The 19,174-nt window shown below is 30.6% G+C and overlaps 24 non-coding genes across 24 annotated transcripts; all 24 read right to left on the bottom strand.

The window, feature by feature from the left end:
- Nucleotides 1-724: 724 nt before the first annotated feature.
- TRNAT-CGU (transfer RNA threonine (anticodon CGU)) lies at nucleotides 725-797 on the bottom strand. Its single transcript has one exon. It is a non-coding gene; the product is annotated as a tRNA-Thr (tRNA).
- Nucleotides 798-1,234: 437 nt separating this feature from the next.
- TRNAT-AGU (transfer RNA threonine (anticodon AGU)) lies at nucleotides 1,235-1,308 on the bottom strand. The gene has a single exon. It is a non-coding gene; the product is annotated as a tRNA-Thr (tRNA).
- Nucleotides 1,309-1,738: 430 nt separating this feature from the next.
- On the bottom strand, nucleotides 1,739-1,811 carry TRNAT-CGU (transfer RNA threonine (anticodon CGU)). The gene has a single exon. It is a non-coding gene; the product is annotated as a tRNA-Thr (tRNA).
- A 1,452-nt stretch (nucleotides 1,812-3,263) lies between these two features.
- On the bottom strand, nucleotides 3,264-3,337 carry TRNAT-AGU (transfer RNA threonine (anticodon AGU)). Its single transcript has one exon. It is a non-coding gene; the product is annotated as a tRNA-Thr (tRNA).
- Nucleotides 3,338-3,767: 430 nt separating this feature from the next.
- On the bottom strand, nucleotides 3,768-3,840 carry TRNAT-UGU (transfer RNA threonine (anticodon UGU)). Its single transcript has one exon. It is a non-coding gene; the product is annotated as a tRNA-Thr (tRNA).
- A 435-nt stretch (nucleotides 3,841-4,275) lies between these two features.
- On the bottom strand, nucleotides 4,276-4,349 carry TRNAT-AGU (transfer RNA threonine (anticodon AGU)). Its single transcript has one exon. It is a non-coding gene; the product is annotated as a tRNA-Thr (tRNA).
- A 430-nt stretch (nucleotides 4,350-4,779) lies between these two features.
- TRNAT-CGU (transfer RNA threonine (anticodon CGU)) lies at nucleotides 4,780-4,852 on the bottom strand. Its single transcript has one exon. It is a non-coding gene; the product is annotated as a tRNA-Thr (tRNA).
- A 1,451-nt stretch (nucleotides 4,853-6,303) lies between these two features.
- TRNAT-AGU (transfer RNA threonine (anticodon AGU)) lies at nucleotides 6,304-6,377 on the bottom strand. The gene has a single exon. It is a non-coding gene; the product is annotated as a tRNA-Thr (tRNA).
- A 939-nt stretch (nucleotides 6,378-7,316) lies between these two features.
- On the bottom strand, nucleotides 7,317-7,390 carry TRNAT-AGU (transfer RNA threonine (anticodon AGU)). Its single transcript has one exon. It is a non-coding gene; the product is annotated as a tRNA-Thr (tRNA).
- Nucleotides 7,391-7,820: 430 nt separating this feature from the next.
- On the bottom strand, nucleotides 7,821-7,891 carry TRNAT-CGU (transfer RNA threonine (anticodon CGU)). The gene has a single exon. It is a non-coding gene; the product is annotated as a tRNA-Thr (tRNA).
- A 1,453-nt stretch (nucleotides 7,892-9,344) lies between these two features.
- Nucleotides 9,345-9,418, bottom strand: TRNAT-AGU (transfer RNA threonine (anticodon AGU)). The gene has a single exon. It is a non-coding gene; the product is annotated as a tRNA-Thr (tRNA).
- A 430-nt stretch (nucleotides 9,419-9,848) lies between these two features.
- TRNAT-CGU (transfer RNA threonine (anticodon CGU)) lies at nucleotides 9,849-9,921 on the bottom strand. The gene has a single exon. It is a non-coding gene; the product is annotated as a tRNA-Thr (tRNA).
- A 436-nt stretch (nucleotides 9,922-10,357) lies between these two features.
- Nucleotides 10,358-10,431, bottom strand: TRNAT-AGU (transfer RNA threonine (anticodon AGU)). Its single transcript has one exon. It is a non-coding gene; the product is annotated as a tRNA-Thr (tRNA).
- Nucleotides 10,432-10,861: 430 nt separating this feature from the next.
- On the bottom strand, nucleotides 10,862-10,934 carry TRNAT-CGU (transfer RNA threonine (anticodon CGU)). Its single transcript has one exon. It is a non-coding gene; the product is annotated as a tRNA-Thr (tRNA).
- Nucleotides 10,935-12,385: 1,451 nt separating this feature from the next.
- On the bottom strand, nucleotides 12,386-12,459 carry TRNAT-AGU (transfer RNA threonine (anticodon AGU)). Its single transcript has one exon. It is a non-coding gene; the product is annotated as a tRNA-Thr (tRNA).
- A 430-nt stretch (nucleotides 12,460-12,889) lies between these two features.
- On the bottom strand, nucleotides 12,890-12,962 carry TRNAT-CGU (transfer RNA threonine (anticodon CGU)). Its single transcript has one exon. It is a non-coding gene; the product is annotated as a tRNA-Thr (tRNA).
- Nucleotides 12,963-13,398: 436 nt separating this feature from the next.
- TRNAT-AGU (transfer RNA threonine (anticodon AGU)) lies at nucleotides 13,399-13,472 on the bottom strand. Its single transcript has one exon. It is a non-coding gene; the product is annotated as a tRNA-Thr (tRNA).
- Nucleotides 13,473-13,902: 430 nt separating this feature from the next.
- TRNAT-CGU (transfer RNA threonine (anticodon CGU)) lies at nucleotides 13,903-13,975 on the bottom strand. The gene has a single exon. It is a non-coding gene; the product is annotated as a tRNA-Thr (tRNA).
- Nucleotides 13,976-14,412: 437 nt separating this feature from the next.
- Nucleotides 14,413-14,486, bottom strand: TRNAT-AGU (transfer RNA threonine (anticodon AGU)). Its single transcript has one exon. It is a non-coding gene; the product is annotated as a tRNA-Thr (tRNA).
- Nucleotides 14,487-14,915: 429 nt separating this feature from the next.
- Nucleotides 14,916-14,988, bottom strand: TRNAT-CGU (transfer RNA threonine (anticodon CGU)). The gene has a single exon. It is a non-coding gene; the product is annotated as a tRNA-Thr (tRNA).
- Nucleotides 14,989-15,425: 437 nt separating this feature from the next.
- TRNAT-AGU (transfer RNA threonine (anticodon AGU)) lies at nucleotides 15,426-15,499 on the bottom strand. Its single transcript has one exon. It is a non-coding gene; the product is annotated as a tRNA-Thr (tRNA).
- Nucleotides 15,500-16,943: 1,444 nt separating this feature from the next.
- TRNAA-CGC (transfer RNA alanine (anticodon CGC)) lies at nucleotides 16,944-17,016 on the bottom strand. The gene has a single exon. It is a non-coding gene; the product is annotated as a tRNA-Ala (tRNA).
- Nucleotides 17,017-17,955: 939 nt separating this feature from the next.
- Nucleotides 17,956-18,028, bottom strand: TRNAM-CAU (transfer RNA methionine (anticodon CAU)). The gene has a single exon. It is a non-coding gene; the product is annotated as a tRNA-Met (tRNA).
- Nucleotides 18,029-18,969: 941 nt separating this feature from the next.
- Nucleotides 18,970-19,042, bottom strand: TRNAA-CGC (transfer RNA alanine (anticodon CGC)). The gene has a single exon. It is a non-coding gene; the product is annotated as a tRNA-Ala (tRNA).
- Nucleotides 19,043-19,174: the final 132 nt, after the last annotated feature.

Raw genomic sequence — 19,174 nt, 5'->3', positions numbered from 1 at the left:
ATTGCTCAAATAGAGGTAGTAATGTCATCTACGTATTTTTCATAGATATGTTTTTTTATTTTGCAATAACAGTATTCACTCTATTATCTTGAAAATACTTGGGTTTTTATGAGGTTTAAGATGATCTGTTCAACAGTAAGATTAATCGGACTTTTATATTTTAATTATATCAAAATAGGACCTAATAAAAATGGTTTGTTATATAACAAAGAGAAAAGCAATCCACTGCTGAGAGTTGAACTCTGGATCTCCTGTTTACTAGACAGGCGCTTTAACCAGCTAAGCCACAGCACCCCCTTGAGTCTTAAGTTTGAAAGACTTTTCTTTATGGTGTTCAAGAGAATAATGTTTTTTCACTTTCATAATATTTTATAAGTTCACAGTCTTATCTACTCAAACACTTTAGATGAAGATGCTTCACGTATTCAAAAACACCTCTCAAATTTGAAGTTTACCCTATTCATGGAATTTTAAAATATACCTTGCTGAAGAATGGATTAGTTGTATTCAACAACCGAGTGATCATTCAGCTCTATCTTGTTCTTTGTCATTTTCTTTTTGCTATTTCAGTCAATGCATTCCTACAAAAATCTTCACAATACCAAGCATTTTATATCGTTTTATGATAACTTTTTCTAAAGTTCATAGAACCAGACGTTTATTCTTAAATTGTATTCAACACTTGTTTGATTAAAATTATTTCTTAAGCATGGAGAAAACAGTTAGGTGTTGCTGAGATTTGAACTCAGGATTTCCTGTTTACGAGACAGGCGCTTTAACCACTAAGCCACAGCACCAACGTCAATGAAGTAAAATTCATGAAAAATGTATTGTCGATGATGAAAATTTGTTTCCTGCTATTAATTCTTCTTTATATGTACTGTAATCTTAATAAGAAAAAGATACTCAATCACTAAACAAGTATTAATAGATTTTAATAAACAAGTACTCTTATAAAACCCAATTTCATTTCTTGAATACTTTACAATTTTCTTTTCATGAAGGCATTAATATTGCTCAAATAGAGGTAGTAATGTCATCTACGTCTTTTTCACAGATATGTCTTTTTTTATTTTGCAATAACAGTATTTACTCTATAATCTTGAAAATACTTGGGTTTTTATGAGGTTTAAGATGATCTGTTCAACAGTAAGATTAATCAGACTTTTATATTTTAATTGTATCAAAATAGGACCTAATGAAAATGATTTGTTATATAACAACGAGAAAAGCAAGGCACTGCGGAGAGTTGAACTCAGGATCTCCTGTTTACTAGACAGGTGCTTTAACCAGCTAAGCCACAGCACCCCCTTCAGTCTTAAGTTTGAAAGACTTTTCTTTATGGTGTTCAAGAGAATATTGTTTTTTCACTTTCATAATATTTTATAAGTTCAGAGTCTTCTCTACTCAAACACTTTAGATGAAGTCGCTTCACTTATTCAAAAACACCTCTCTAATTTGAAGTTTACCCTATTCATAGAATTTTAAAATATACCTTGCTGAAGAATGGATTAGTTGTATTCAACAACCGAGTGATCATTCAGCTCTATCTTGTTCTTTGTCATTTTCTTTTCGCAATTTCAGTCAATGCATTCCTACAAAAATCTTCACAATACCAAGTATTTTATTTCGTTTTATGATAACTTTTTCTAAAGTTCATAGAACCAGACGTTTATTCTTAAATTGTATTCAACACTTGTTTGATGAAAATTATTTCTAAAGCATGGAGAAAACAGTTAGGTGCCGCTGAGATTTGAACTCAGGATTTCCTGTTTACGAGACAGGCGCTTTAACCACTAAGCCACAGCACCAACGTCAATGAAGTAAAATTCATGAAAAATTTATTGTCGATGATGAAAATTTGTTTCCTGCTAATAATTCTTCTTTATATGTACTGTAATCTTAATAAGAAAAAGATACTCAATCACTAAACAAGTATTAATAGATTTTAATAAACAAGTACTCTTATAAAACCCAATTTCATTTCTTGAATACTTTACAATTTTCTTTTCATGAAGGCATTAATATTGCTCAAATAGAGGTAGTAATGTCATCTACGTCTTTTTCATAGATATGTCTTTTTTTATTTTGCAATAACAGTATTCACTCTATAATCTTGAAAATACTTGGGTTTTTATGAGGTTTAAGATGATCTGTTCAACAGTAAGATTAATCAGACTTTTATACTTTAATTGTATCAAAATAGGACCTAAAAAAAATGATTTGTTATATAACAAAGAGAAAAGCAAGGCACTGCAGAGAGATGAACTCAGGATCTCCTGTTTACTAGACAGGCGCTTTAACCAGCTAAGCCACAGCACCCCCTTGAGTCTTAAGTTTGAAAGACTTTTCTTTATGGTGTTCAAGAGAATATTGTTTTTTCACTTGCATAATATTTTATAAGTTCACAGTCTTCTCTACTCAAACACTTTAGATGAAGACGCTTCACTTATTCAAAAACACATCTCTAATTTGAAGTTTACCCTATTCATAGAATTTTAAAATATACCTTGCTGAAGAATGGATTAGTTGTATTCAACAACCGAGTGATCATTCAGCTCTATCTTGTTCTTTGTCATTTTCTTTTCGCTATTTCAGTCAATGCATTCCTACAAAAATCTTCACAATACCAAGTTTTTTATTTCTTTTTATGATAACTTTTTCTAAAGTTCATAGAACCAGACGTTTATTCTTAAATTGTATTCAACACTTGTTTGATGAAAATTATTTCTAATGCATGGAGAAAACAGTTAGGTGCTGCTGAGATTCGAACTCAGGATTTCCTGTTTACGGGACGCGCGCTTTACCCACTAAGCCACAGCACCAACGTCAACGAAATAAAATTCATGAATAATTTATTGTTGATGATGAAAATTTGTTTCCTGCTATTAATTCTTCTTTATATGTACTGTAATCTTAATCACAAAAAGATACTCAATCACTAAACAAGTATTAATACGTTTTAATAAACAAGTACTCTAATAAAACCCAATTTCATTTCTTGAATAATTTACAATTTTCTTTTCATGAAGGCATTAATATTGCTCAAATAGAGGTAGTAATGTCATCTACGTCTTTTTCATAGATATGTCTTTTTTTCATTTTGCAATAACAGTATTCACTCTATAATCTTGAAAATACTTGGGGTTTTATGAGGTTTAAGATGATCTGTTCAACAGTAAGATTAATCAGACTTTTATATTTTAATTGTATCAAAATAGGACCTAATAAAAATTATTTGTTATATAACAAAGAGAAAAGCAAGGCACTGCTGAGAGTTGAACTCAGGATCTCCTGTTTACTAGACAGGCGCTTTAACCAGCTAAGCCACAGCACCCCCTTGAGTCTTAAGTTTGAAAGACTTTTCTTTATGGTGTTCAAGAGAATATTGTTTTTTCACTTTCATAATATTTTATAAGTTCACAGTCTTCTCTACTCAAACACTTTAGATGAAGATGCTTCACGTATTCAAAAACACCTCTCAAATTTGAAGTTTACCCTATTCATGGAATTTTAAAATATACCTTGCTGAAGAATGGATTAGTTGTATTCAACAACCGAGTGATCATTCAGCTCTATCTTGTTCTTTGTCATTTTCTTTTCGCTATTTCAGTCAATGCATTCCTACAAAAATCTTCACAATACCAAGTATTTTATTTCGTTTTATGATAACTTTTTCTAAAGTTCATAGAACCAGACGTTTATTCTTAAATTGTATTCAACACTTGTTTGATGAAAACTATTTCTAAAGCATGGAGAAAACAGTTAGGTGCTGCTGAGATTTGAACTCAGGATTTCCTGTTTACAAGACAGGCACTTTAACCACTAAGCCACAGCACCAACGTCAATGAAGTAAAATTCATGAATAATTTATTGTTGATGATGAAAATGTGTTTCCTGCTGTTAATTCTTCTTTATATGTACTGTAATATTAATCAGAAAAAGATACTCAATCACTAAACAAGTATTAATAGGTTTTAATAAACAAGTACTCTTATAAAACCCAATTTCATTTCTTGAATACTTTACAATTTTCTTTTCATGAAGGCATTAATATTGCTCAAATAGAGGTAGTAATGTCATCTACGTCTTTTTTACAGATATGTCTTTTTTATTTTGCAATAACAGTATTCACTCTATAATCTTGAAAATACTTGGGTTTTTATGAGGTTTAAGATGATCTGTTCAACAGTAAGATTAATCAGACTTTTATATTTAATTGTATCAAAATAGGACCTAATGAAAATGATTTGTTATATAACAAAGAGAAAAGCAAGGCACTGCTGAGAGTTGAACTCAGGATCTCCTGTTTACTAGACAGGCGCTTTAACCAGCTAAGCCACAGCACCCCCTTGAGTCTTAAGTTTGAAAGACTTTTCTTTATGGTGTTCAAGAGAATATTGTTTTTTCACTTTCATAATATTTTATAAGTTCAGAGTCTTCTCTGCTCAAACACTTTAAATGAAGACGCTTCACTTATTCAAAAACACCTCTCTAATTTGAAGTTTACCCTATTCATAGAATTTTAAAATATACCTTGCTGAAGAATGGATTAGTTGTATTCAACAACCGAGTGATCATTCAGCTCTATCTTGTTCTTTGTCATTTTCTTTTCGCTATTTCAGTCAATGCATTCCTACAAAAATCTTCACAATACCAAGTATTTTATTTCGTTTTATGATAACTTTTTCTAAAGTTCTTAGAACCAGACGTTTATTCTTAAATTGTATTCTACACTTGTTTGATGAAAATTATTTCTAAAGCATGGAGAAAACAGTTAGGTGCTGCTGAGATTTGAACTCAGGATTTCCTGTTTACGAGACAGGCACTTTAACCACTAAGCCACAGCACCAACGTCAATGAAGTAAAATTCATGAATAATTTATTGTTGATGATGAAAATTTGTTTCCTGCTATTAGTTCTTCTTTATATGTACTGTAATCTTAATCAGAAAAAGATACTCAATCACTAAACAAGTATTAATAGGTTTTAATAAACAAGTACTCTCATAAAACCCAATTTCATTTCTTGAATACTTTACAATTTTCTTTTCATGAAGGCATTAATATTGCTCAAATAGAGGTAGTAATGTCATCTACGTCTTTTTCATAGATATGTCTTTTTTTATTTTGCAATAACAGTATTCACTCTATAATCTTGAAAATACTTGGGTTTTTATGAGGTTTAAGATAATCTGTTCAACAGTAAGATTAATCAGACTTTTATACTTTAATTGTATCAAAATAGGACCTAAAGAAAATGATTTGTTATATAACAAAGAGAAAAGCAAGGCACTGCAGAGAGATGAACTCAGGATCTCCTGTTTACTAGACAGGCGCTTTAACCAGCTAAGCCACAGCACCCCCTTGAGTCTTAAGTTTGAAAGACTTTTCTTTATGGTGTTCAAGAGAATATTGTTTTTTCACTTGCATAATATTTTATAAGTTCACAGTCTTCTCTACTCAAACACTTTAGATGAAGACGCTTCACTTATTCAAAAACACATCTCTAATTTGAAGTTTACCCTATTCATAGAATTTTAAAATATACCTTGCTGAAGAATGGATTAGTTGTATTCAACAACCGAGTGATCATTCAGCTCTATCTTGTTCTTTGTCATTTTCTTTTCGCTATTTCAGTCAATGCATTCCTACAAAAATCTTCACAATACCAAGTTTTTTATTTCTTTTTATGATAACTTTTTCTAAAGTTCATAGAACCAGACGTTTATTCTTAAATTGTATTCAACACTTGTTTGATGAAAATTATTTCTAATGCATGGAGAAAACAGTTAGGTGCTGCTGAGATTCGAACTCAGGATTTCCTGTTTACGGGACGCGCGCTTTACCCACTAAGCCACAGCACCAACGTCAATGAAATAAAATTCATGAATAATTTATTGTTGATGATGAAAATTTGTTTCCTGCTATTAATTCTTCTTTATATGTACTGTAATCTTAATCACAAAAAGATACTCAATCACTAAACAAGTATTAATACGTTTTAATAAACAAGTACTCTAATAAAACCCAATTTCATTTCTTGAATAATTTACAATTTTCTTTTCATGAAGGCATTAATATTGCTCAAATAGAGGTAGTAATGTCATCTACGTCTTTTTCATAGATATGTCTTTTTTTATTTTGCAATAACAGTATTCACTCTATAATCTTGAAAATACTTGGGGTTTTATGAGGTTTAAGATGATCTGTTCAACAGTAAGATTAATCAGACTTTTATATTTTAATTGTATCAAAATAGGACCTAATAAAAATTATTTGTTATATAACAAAGAGAAAAGCAAGGCACTGCTGAGAGTTGAACTCAGGATCTCCTGTTTACTAGACAGGCGCTTTAACCAGCTAAGCCACAGCACCCCCTTGAGTCTTAAGTTTGAAAGACTTTTCTTTATGGTGTTCAAGAGAATATTGTTTTTTCACTTTCATAATATTTTATAAGTTCACAGTCTTCTCTACTCAAACACTTTAGATGAAGATGCTTCACGTATTCAAAAACACCTCTCAAATTTGAAGTTTACCCTATTCATGGAATTTTAAAATATACCTTGCTGAAGAATGGATTAGTTGTATTCAACAACCGAGTGATCATTCAGCTCTATCTTGTTCTTTGTCATTTTCTTTTCGCTATTTCAGTCAATGCATTCCTACAAAAATCTTCACAATACCAAGTATTTTATTTCGTTTTATGATAACTTTTTCTAAAGTTCATAGAACCAGACGTTTATTCTTAAATTGTATTCAACACTTGTTTGATGAAAACTATTTCTAAAGCATGGAGAAAACAGTTAGGTGCTGCTGAAATCTGAACTCAGGATTTCCTGTTTACGAGACAGGCACTTTAACCACTAAGCCACAGCACCAACGTCAATGAAGTAAAATTCATGAATAATTTATTGTTGATGATGAAAATGTGTTTCCTGCTATTAATTCGTCTTTATATGTACTGTAATATTAATCAGAAAAAGATACTCAATCACTAAACAAGTATTAATAGGTTTTAATAAACAAGTACTCTTATAAAACCCAATTTCATTTCTTGAATACTTTACAATTTTCTTTTCATGAAGGCATTAATATTGCTCAAATAGAGGTAGTAATGTCATCTACGTCTTTTTCACAGATATGTCTTTTTTATTTTGCAATAACAGTATTCACTCTATAATCTTGAAAATACTTGGGTTTTTATGAGGTTTAAGATGATCTGTTCAACAGTAAGATTAATCAGACTTTTATATTTTAATTGTATCAAAATAGGACCTAATGAAAATGATTTGTTATATAACAAAGAGAAAAGCAAGGCACTGCTGAGAGTTGAACTCAGGATCTCCTGTTTACTAGACAGGCGCTTTAACCAGCTAAGCCACAGCACCCCCTTGAGTTTTAAGTTTGAAAGACTTTTCTTTATGGTGTTCAAGAGAATATTGTTTTTTCACTTTCATAATATTTTATAAGTTCAGAGTCTTCTCTGCTCAAACACTTTAGATGAAGACGCTTCACTTATTCAAAAACACCTCTCTAATTTGAAGTTTACCCTATTCATAGAATTTTAAAATATACCTTGCTGAAGAATGGATTAGTTGTATTCAACAACCGAGTGATCATTCAGCTCTATCTTGTTCTTTGTCATTTTCTTTTCGCTATTTCAGTCAATGCATTCCTACAAAAATCTTCACAATACCAAGTATTTTATTTCGTTTTATGATAACTTTTTCTAAAGTTCTTAGAACCAGACGTTTATTCTTAAATTGTATTCTACACTTGTTTGATGAAAATTATTTCTAAAGCATGGAGAAAACAGTTATTTGCTGCTGAGATTTGAACTCAGGATTTCCTGTTTACGAGACAGGCACTTTAACCACTAAGCCACAGCACCAACGTCAATGAAGTAAAATTCATGAATAATTTATTGTTGATGATGAAAATTTGTTTCCTGCTATTAGTTCTTCTTTATATGTACTGTAATCTTAATCAGAAAAAGATACTCAATCACTAAACAAGTATTAATAGGTTTTAATAAACAAGTACTCTCATAAAACCCAATTTCATTTCTTGAATACTTTACAATGTTCTTTTCATGAAGGCATTAATATTGCTCAAATGGAGGTAGTAATGTCATCTACGTCTTTTTCACAGATATGTCTTTTTTTATTTTGCAATAACAGTATTCACTCTATAATCTTGAAAATACTTGGGTTTTTATGAGGTTTAAGATGATCTGTTCAACAGTAAGATTAATCAGACTTTTATACTTTAATTGTATCAAAATAGGACCTAAAGAAAATGATTTGTTATATAACAAAGAGAAAAGCAAGGCACTGCAGAGAGATGAACTCAGGATCTCCTGTTTACTAGACAGGCGCTTTAACCAGCTAAGCCACAGCACCCACTTGAGTCTTAAGTTTGAAAGACTTTTCTTTATGGTGTTCAAGAGAATATTGTTTTTTCACTTGCATAATATTTTATAAGTTCACAGTCTTCTCTACTCAAACACTTTAGATGAAGACGCTTCACTTATTCAAAAACACATCTCTAATTTGAAGTTTACCCTATTCATAGAATTTTAAAATATACCTTGCTGAAGAATGGATTAGTTGTATTCAACAACCGAGTGATCATTCAGCTCTATCTTGTTCTTTGTCATTTTCTTTTCGCTATTTCAGTCAATGCATTCCTACAAAAATCTTCACAATACCAAGTTTTTTATTTCTTTTTATGATAACTTTTTCTAAAGTTCATAGAACCAGACGTTTATTCTTAAATTGTATTCAACACTTGTTTGATGAAAATTATTTCTAATGCATGGAGAAAACAGTTAGGTGCTGCTGAGATTCGAACTCAGGATTTCCTGTTTACGGGACGCGCGCTTTACCCACTAAGCCACAGCACCAACGTCAATGGATTAAAATTCATGAATAATTTATTGTTGATGATGAAAATTTGTTTCCTGCTATTAATTCTTCTTTATATGTACTGTAATCTTATTCACAAAAAGATACTCAATCACTAAACAAGTATTAATACGTTTTAATAAACAAGTACTCTAATAAAACCCAATTTCATTTCTTGAATAATTTACAATTTTCTTTTCATGAAGGCATTAATATTGCTCAAATAGAGGTAGTAATGTCATCTACGTCTTTTTCATAGATATGTCTTTTTTTATTTTGCAATAACAGTATTCACTCTATAATCTTGAAAATACTTGGGGTTTTATGAGGTTTAAGATGATCTGTTCAACAGTAAGATTAATCAGACTTTTATATTTTAATTGTATCAAAATAGGACCTAATAAAAATTATTTGTTATATAACAAAGAGAAAAGCAAGGCACTGCTGAGAGTTGAACTCAGGATCTCCTGTTTACTAGACAGGCGCTTTAACCAGCTAAGCCACATCACCCCCTTTAGTCTTAAGTTTGAAAGACTTTTCTTTATGGTGTTCAAGAGAATATTGTTTTTTCACTTTCATAATATTTTATAAGTTCACAGTCTTCTCTACTCAAACACTTTAGATGAAGATGCTTCACGTATTCAAAAACACCTCTCAAATTTGAAGTTTACCCTATTCATGGAATTTTAAAATATACCTTGCTGAAGAATGGATTAGTTGTATTCAACAACCGAGTGATCATTCAGCTCTATCTTGTTCTTTGTCATTTTCTTTTCGCTATTTCAGTCAATGCATTCCTACAAAAATCTTCACAATACCAAGTATTTTATTTCGTTTTATGATAACTTTTTCTAAAGTTCATAGAACCAGACGTTTATTCTTAAATTGTATTCAACACTTGTTTGATGAAAACTATTTCTAAAGCATGGAGAAAACAGTTAGGTGCTGCTGAGATTTGAACTCAGGATTTCCTGTTTACGAGACAGGCACTTTAACCACTAAGCAACAGCACCAACGTTAATGAAGTAAAATTCATGAATAATTTATTGTTGATGATGAAAATTTGTTTCCTGCTATTAATTCGTCTTTATATGTACTGTAATATTAATCAGAAAAAGATACTCAATCACTAAACAAGTATTAATAGGTTTTAATAAACAAGTACTCTTATAAAACCCAATTTCATTTCTTGAATACTTTACAATTTTCTTTTCATGAAGGCATTAATATTGCTCAAATAGAGGTAGTAATGTCATCTACGTCTTTTTCACAGATATGTCTTTTTTATTTTGCAATAACAGTATTCACTCTATAATCTTGAAAATACTTGGGTTTTTATGAGGTTTAAGATGATCTGTTCAACAGTAAGATTAATCAGACTTTTATATTTTAATTGTATCAAAATAGGGCCTAATGAAAATGATTTGTTATATAACAAAGAGAAAAGCAAGGCACTGCTGAGAGTTGAACTCAGGATCTCCTGTTTACTAGACAAGCGCTTTAACCAGCTAAGCCACAGCACCCCCTTGAGTTTTAAGTTTGAAAGACTTTTCTTTATGGTGTTTAAGAGAATATTGTTTTTTCACTTTCATAATATTTTATAAGTTCAGAGTCTTCTCTGCTCAAACACTTTAGATGAAGACGCTTCACTTATTCAAAAACACCTCTCTAATTTGAAGTTTACCCTATTCATAGAATTTTAAAATATACCTTGCTGAAGAATGGATTAGTTGTATTCAACAACCGAGTGATCATTCAGCTCTATCTTGTTCTTTGTCATTTTCTTTTCGCTATTTCAGTCAATGCATTCCTACAAAAATCTTCACAATACCAAGTATTTTATTTCGTTTTATGATAACTTTTTCTAAAGTTCTTAGAACCAGACGTTTATTCTTAAATTGTATTCTACACTTGTTTGATGAAAATTATTTCTAAAGCATGGAGAAAACAGTTAGGTGCTGCTGAGATTTGAACTCAGGATTTCCTGTTTACGAGACAGGCACTTTAACCACTAAGCCACAGCACCAACGTCAATGAAGTAAAATTCATGAATAATTTATTGTTGATGATGAAAATTTGTTTCCTGCTATTAGTTCTTCTTTATATGTACTGTAATCTTAATCAGAAAAAGATACTCAATCACTAAACAAGTATTAATAGGTTTTAATAAACAAGTACTCTCATAAAACCCAATTTCATTTCTTGAATACTTTACAATGTTCTTTTCATGAAGGCATTAATATTGCTCAAATGGAGGTAGTAATGTCATCTACGTCTTTTTCACAGATATGTCTTTTTTTATTTTGCAATAACAGTATTCACTCTATAATCTTGAAAATACTTGGGTTTTTATGAGGTTTAAGATGATCTGTTCAACAGTAAGATTAATCAGACTTTTATACTTTAATTGTATCAAAATAGGACCTAAAGAAAATGATTTGTTATATAACAAAGAGAAAAGCAAGGCACTGCAGAGAGATGAACTCAGGATCTCCTGTTTACTAGACAGGCGCTTTAACCAGCTAAGCCACAGCACCCCCTTGAGTCTTAAGTTTGAAAGACTTTTCTTTATGGTGTTCAAGAGAATATTGTTTTTTCACTTGCATAATATTTTATAAGTTCACAGTCTTCTCTACTCAAACACTTTAGATGAAGACGCTTCACTTGTTCAAAAACACATCTCTAATTTGAAGTTTACCCTATTCATAGAATTTTAAAATATACCTTGCTGAAGAATGGATTAGTTGTATTCAACAACCGAGTGATCATTCAGCTCTATCTTGTTCTTTGTCATTTTCTTTTCGCTATTTCAGTCAATGCATTCCTACAAAAATCTTCACAATACCAAGTTTTTTATTTCTTTTTATGATAACTTTTTCTAAAGTTCATAGAACCAGACGTTTATTCTTAAATTGTATTCAACACTTGTTTGATGAAAATTATTTCTAATGCATGGAGAAAACAGTTAGGTGCTGCTGAGATTCGAACTCAGGATTTCCTGTTTACGGGACGCGTGCTTTACCCACTAAGCCACAGCACCAACGTCAATGGATTAAAATTCATGAATAATTTATTGTTGATGATGAAAATTTGTTTCCTGCTATTAATTCTTCTTTATATGTACTGTAATCTTAATCACAAAAAGATACTCAATCACTAAACAAGTATTAATACGTTTTAATAAACAAGTACTTTAATAAAACCCAATTTCATTTCTTGAATAATTTACAATTTTCTTTTCATGAAGGCATTAATATTGCTCAAATAGAGGTAGTAATGTCATCTACGTCTTTTTCATAGATATGTCTTTTTTTATTTTGCAATAACAGTATTCACTCTATAATCTTGAAAATTCTTGGGGTTTTATGAGGTTTAAGATGATCTGTTCAACAGTAAGATTAATCAGACTTTTATATTTTAATTGTATCAAAATAGGACCTAATAAAAATTATTTGTTATATAACAAAGAGAAAAGCAAGGCACTGCTGAGAGTTGAACTCAGGATCTCCTGTTTACTAGACAGGCGCTTTAACCAGCTAAGCCACAGCACCCCCTTGAGTCTTAAGTTTGAAAGACTTTTCTTTATGGTGTTCAAGAGAATATTGTTTTTTCACTTTCATAATATTTTATAAGTTCACAGTCTTCTCTACTCAAACACTTTAGATGAAGATGCTTCACGTATTCAAAAACACCTCTCAAATTTGAAGTTTACCCTATTCATGGAATTTTAAAATATACCTTGCTGAAGAATGGATTAGTTGTATTCAACAACCGAGTGATCATTCAGCTCTATCTTGTTCTTTGTCATTTTCTTTTCGCTATTTCAGTCAATGCATTCCTACAAAAATCTTCACAATACCAAGTATTTTATTTCGTTTTATGATAACTTTTTCTAAAGTTCATAGAACCAGACGTTTATTCTTAAATTGTATTCAACACTTGTTTGATGAAAACTATTTCTAAAGCATGGAGAAAACAGTTAGGTGCTGCTGAGATTTGAACTCAGGATTTCCTGTTTACGAGACAGGCACTTTAACCACTAAGCCACAGCACCAACGTCAATGAAGTAAAATTCATGAATAATTTATTGTTGATGATGAAAATTTGTTTCCTGCTATTAATTCTTCTTTATATGTACTGTAATATTAATCAGAAAAAGATACTCAATCACTAAACAAGTATTAATAGGTTTTAATAAACAAGTACTCTTATAAAACCCAATTTCATTTCTTGAATACTTTACAATTTTCTTTTCATGAAGGCATTAATATTGCTCAAATAGAGGTAGTAATGTCATCTACGTCTTTTTCACAGATATGTCTTTTTTATTTTGCAATAACAGTATTCACTCTATAATCTTGAAAATACTTGGGTTTTTATGAGGTTTAAGATGATCTGTTCAACAGTAAGATTAATCAGACTTTTATATTTTAATTGTATCAAAATAGGACCTAATGAAAATGATTTGTTATATAACAAAGAGAAAAGCAAGGCACTGCTGAGAGTTGAACTCAGGATCTCCTGTTTACTAGACAGGCGCTTTAACCAGCTAAGCCACAGCACCCCCTTGAGTTTTAAGTTTGAAAGACTTTTCTTTATGGTGTTCAAGAGAATATTGTTTTTTCACTTTCATAATATTTTATAAGTTCAGAGTCTTCTCTGCTCAAACACTTTAGATGAAGACGCTTCACTTATTCAAAAACACCTCTCTAATTTGAAGTTTACCCTATTCATAGAATTTTAAAATATACCTTGCTGAAGAATGGATTAGTTGTATTCAACAACCGAGTGATCATTCAGCTCTATCTTGTTCTTTGTCATTTTCTTTTCGCTATTTCAGTCAATGCATTCCTACAAAAATCTTCACAATACCAAGTATTTTATTTCGTTTTATGATAACTTTTTCTAAAGTTCTTAGAACCAGACGTTTATTCTTAAATTGTATTCTACACTTGTTTGATGAAAATTATTTCTAAAGCATGGAGAAAACAGTTAGGTGCTGCTGAGATTTGAACTCAGGATTTCCTGTTTACGAGACAGGCACTTTAACCACTAATCCACAGCACCAACGTCAATGAAGTAAAATTCATGAATAATTTATTGTTGATGATGAAAATTTGTTTCCTGCTATTAGTTCTTCTTTATATGTACTGTAATCTTAATCAGAAAAAGATACTCAATCACTAAACAAGTATTAATAGGTTTTAATAAACAAGTACTCCCATAAAACCCAATTTCATTTCTTGAATACTTTACAATGTTCTTTTCATGAAGGCATTAATATTGCTCAAATGGAGGTAGTAATGTCATCTACGTCTTTTTCACAGATATGTCTTTTTTTATTTTGCAATAACAGTATTCACTCTATAATCTTGAAAATACTTGGGTTTTTATGAGGTTTAAGATGATCTGTTCAACAGAAAGATTAATCAGACTTTTATATTTTAATTGTATCAAAATAGGACCTAATAAAAATGATTTGTTATATAACAAAGAGAAAAGCAAGGCACTGCTGAGAGTTGAACTCAGGATCTCCTGGTTACTAGACAGGCGCTTTAACCAGCTAAGCCACAGCACCCCCTTGAGTCTTAAGTTAGAAAGACTTTTCTTTATGGTTTTAAGAGAATATTGTTTTTTCACTTTCATAATATTTTATAAGTTCACAGTCTTCTCTACTCAAACACTTTAGATGAAGACGCTTCACTTATTCAAAAACACCTCTCTAATTTGAAGTTTACCCTATTCATAGAATTTTAAAATATACCTTGCTGAAGAATGGATTAGTTGTATTCAACAACCGATTGATCATTCAGCTCTATCTTGTTCTTTGTCATTTTCTTTTCGCTATTTCAGTCAATGCATTCCTACAATAATCTTCACAATACCAAGAATTTTATATCTTTTTATGTTAACTTTTTCTAAAGTTCATAGAACCAGACATTTATTCTTAAATTGTATTCAACACTTGTTTGATGAAAATTATTTCTAAAGCATGGAGAAAACAGTTAGGTGCTGCTGAGATTTGAACTCAGGATTTCCTGTTTACGAGACAGGCGCTTTAACCACTAAGCCACAGCACCAACGTCAATGAAGTAAAATTCATGAATAATTTATTGTTGATGATGAAAATGTGTTTCCTGCTATTAGTTCTTCTTTATATGTACTGTAATCTTAATCAGAAAAAGATACTCAATCACTAAACAAGTATTAATAGGTTTTAATAAACAAGTACTCTTATAAAACCCAATTTCATTTCTTGAATACTTTACAATGTTCTTTTCATGAAGGCATTAATGTTGCTCAAATAGAGGTAGTAATGTCATCTACGTCTTTTTCACAGATATTTCTTTTTTTATTTTGCAATAACAGTATTCACTCTATAATCTTGAAAATACTTAGGTTTTTATGAGGTTTAAGATGATCTGTTCAACAGTAAGATTAATCAGACTTTTATATTTTAATTGTATCAAAATAGGACCTAATGAAAATGATTTGTTATATAACAAAGAGAAAAGCAAGGCACTGCTGAGAGTTGAACTCAGGATCTCCTGTTTACTAGACAGGTGCTTTAACCAGCTAAGCCACAGCACCCCCTTGAGTCTTAAGTTTGAAAGACTTTTCTTTATGGTGTTCAAGAGAATATTGTTTTTTCACTTTCATAATATTTTATAAGTTCAGAGTCTTCTCTACTCAAACACTTTAGATGAAGTCGCTTCACTTATTCAAAAACACCTCTCTAATTTGAAGTTTACCCTATTCATAGAGTTTTAAAATATACCTTGCTGAAGAATGGATTAGTTGTATTCAACAACCGAGTGATCATTCAGCTCTATCTTGTTCTTTGTCATTTTCTTTTCGCAATTTCAGTCAATGCATTCCTACAAAAATCTTCACAATACCAAGTATTTTATTTCGTTTTATGATAACTTTTTCTAAAGTTCATAGAACCAGACGTTTATTCTTAAATTGTATTCAACACTTGTTTGATGAAAATTATTTCTAAAGCATGGAGAAAACAGTTAGGTGCTGCTGAGATATGAACTCAGGATTTCCTATTTACGAGACAGGCGCTTTAACCACTAAGCCATAGCACCAACGTCAATGAAGTAAACTTCATGAAAAATGTATTGTTGATGATGAAAATTTGTTTCCTGCTATTAATTCTTCTTTATATGTACTGTAATCTTAATAAGAAAAAGATACTCAATCACTAAACAAGTATTAATAGATTTTAATAAACAAGTACTCTTATAAAACCCAATTTCATTTCTTGAATACTTTACAATTTTCTTTTCATGAAGGCATTAATATTGCTCAAATAGAGGTAGTAATGTCATCTACGTCTTTTTCATAGATATGTCTTTTTTTATTTTGCAATAACAGTATTCACTCTAAAATCTTGAAAATACTTGGGTTTTTATGAGGTTTAAGATGATCTGTTCAACAGTAAGATTTATCAGACTTTTATACTTTAATTGTATCAAAATAGGACCTAAAGAAAATGATTTGTTATATAACAAAGAGAAAAGCAAGACTCTGCAGAGAGATGAACTCAGGATCTCCTGTTTACTAGACAGGCGTTTTAACCAACTAAGCCACAGCACCCCCTTGAGTCTTAAGTTTGAAAGACTTTTCTTTATGGTGTTCAAGAGAATATTGTTTTTTCACTTTCATAATATTTTATAAGTTCACAGTCTTCTCTACTCAAACACTTTAGATGAAGACGCTTCACTTATTCAAAAACACCTCTCTAATTTGAAGTTTACCCTATTCATAGAATTTTAAAATATACCTTGCTGAAGAATGGATTAGTTGTATTCAACAACCAAGTGATCATTCAGCTCTATCTTGTTCTTTGTCATTTTCTTTTCGCTATTTCAGTCAATGCATTCCTACAAAAATCTTCACAATACCAAGTATTTTATTTCGTTTTATGATAACTTTTTCTAAACTTCATAGAACCAGACGTTTATTCTTAAATTGTATTCAACACTTGTTTGATGAAAATTATTTCTAAAGCATGGAGAAAAAAGTTAGGTGCTGTTGAGATTTGAACTCAGGATTGCCTGTTTGCGAGACAGGCGCTTTAACCACTAAGCCACAGCACCAACGTCAATGAAGTAAAATTCATGAATAATTTATTGTTGATGATGAAAATTTGTTTCCTGCTATTAATTCTTCTTTATATGTACTGTAATCTTAATCAGAAAAAGATACTCAATCACTAAACAAGTATTAATAGGTTTTAATAAACAAGTACTCTTATAAAACCCAATTTCATTCCTTGAATACTTTACAATTTTCTTTTCATGAAGGCATTAATATTGCTCAAATGGAGGTAGTAATGTCATCTACGTCTTTTTCATAGATATGTCTTTTTTAATTTTGCAACAACAGTATTCACTCTATATTCTTGAAAATACTTGGGTTTTATGAGGTTTAAGATGATCTGTTCAACAGTAAGATTAATCAGAGTTATATATTTTAATTGTATCAAAATAGGACCTAATGAAAATTATTTGTTATATAACGAAGAGAAAAGCAAGGCACTGCTAAGAGTTAAACTCATGATCTCCTGTGTACTAGACAGGCGCTTTAACCAGCTAAGCCACATCACCCCCTTGAGTCTTAAGTTCGAAAGACTTTTCTTTATGGTGTTCAAGAGAATATTGTTTTTTCACTTTCATAATATTTTATAAGTTCACAGTCTTCTCTACTCAAACACTTTTGATGAAGACGCTTCGCTTATTCAAAAACACCTCTCTAATTTGAAGTTTACCCTATTCAAAGAATTTTTAAATAAACCTTGCTGAAGAATGGATTAGTTGTATTCAACAACCGAGTGATCATTCAGCTCTATCTTGTTCTTTGTCATTTTCTTTTCGCTATTTCAGTCAATGCATTCCTACAAAAATCTTCACAATACCAAGTATTTTAATTCATTTAATGATAACTTTTTCTAAAGTTCATAAAACCGACGTTTATTCTTAAATTGTATTCAACACTTGTTTGATGAAAATTATTTCTAAAGCATGGAGAAAACAGTTAGGTGCTGCTGAGATTTGAACTCAGGATTTCCTGTTTATGAGACAGGTGCTTTAACCACTAAGCCACAGCACCAACGTCAATGAAGTAAAATTCATGAATAATTTATTGTTGATGATGAAAATTTGTTTCCTGCTAATAATTCTTCATTATATGTACTGTAATCTTAATCAGAAAAAGATACTCAATCACTAAACAAGTATTAATAGGTTTTAATGAACAAGTACTCTTATAAAACCCAATTTCATTTCTTGAATACTTTACAATGTTCTTTTCATGAAGGCATTAATATTGCTCAAATAGAGGTAGTAATGTCATCTACGTCTTTTTCACAGATATGTCTTTTTTTATTTTGCAATAACAGTATTCACTCTATAATCTTGAAAATACTTGGGTTTTTATGAGGTTTAAGATGATCTGTTCAACAGTAAGATTAATCAGACTTTTATATTTTAATTGTATCAAAATAGGACCTAATGAAAATTATTTGTTATATAACAAAGAGAAAAGCAAGGCACTGCTGAGAGTTAAACTCAGGATCTCCTGTTTACTAGACAGGCGCTTTAACCAGCTAAGCCACATCAACCCCTTGAGTCTTAAGTTTGAAAGACTTTTCTTTATGGTGTTCAAGAGAATATTGTTTTTTCACTTTCATAATATTTTATAAGTTCACAGTCTTCTCTACTCAAACACTTTAGATGAAGAAGCTTCACTTATTCAAAAACACCTCTCTAATTTGAAGTTTACCCTATTCATAGAATTTTAAAATATACCTTGCTGAAGAATGGATTAGTTGTATTCAACAACCGAGTGATCATTCAGCTCTATCTTGTTCTTTGTCATTTTCTTTTCGCTATTTCAGTCAATGCATTCCTACAAAAATCTTCACAATACCAAGAATTTTATATCGTTTTATGATAACTTTTTCTAAAGTTCATAGAACCAGACGTTTATTCTTAAATTGTATTCAACACTTGTTTGATGAAAATTATTTCTAAAGCATGGAGAAAAAAGTTAGGTGCTGTTGAGATTTGAACTCAGGATTGCCTGTTTGCGAGACAGGCGCTTTAACCACTAAGCCACAGCACCAACGTCAATGAAGTAAACTTCATGAAAAATGTATTGTTGATGATGAAAATTTGTTTCCTGCTATTAATTCTTCTTTATATGTACTGTAATCTTAATAAGAAAAAGATACTCAATCACTAAACAAGTATTAAT

Source organism: Lissotriton helveticus, chromosome 4_1 (assembly GCF_964261635.1).
Source record: "Lissotriton helveticus chromosome 4_1, aLisHel1.1, whole genome shotgun sequence".
Taxonomy (NCBI): Eukaryota; Metazoa; Chordata; class Amphibia; order Caudata; family Salamandridae; genus Lissotriton; species Lissotriton helveticus.
This window is presented reverse-complemented; position numbering and strand designations above follow the sequence as displayed.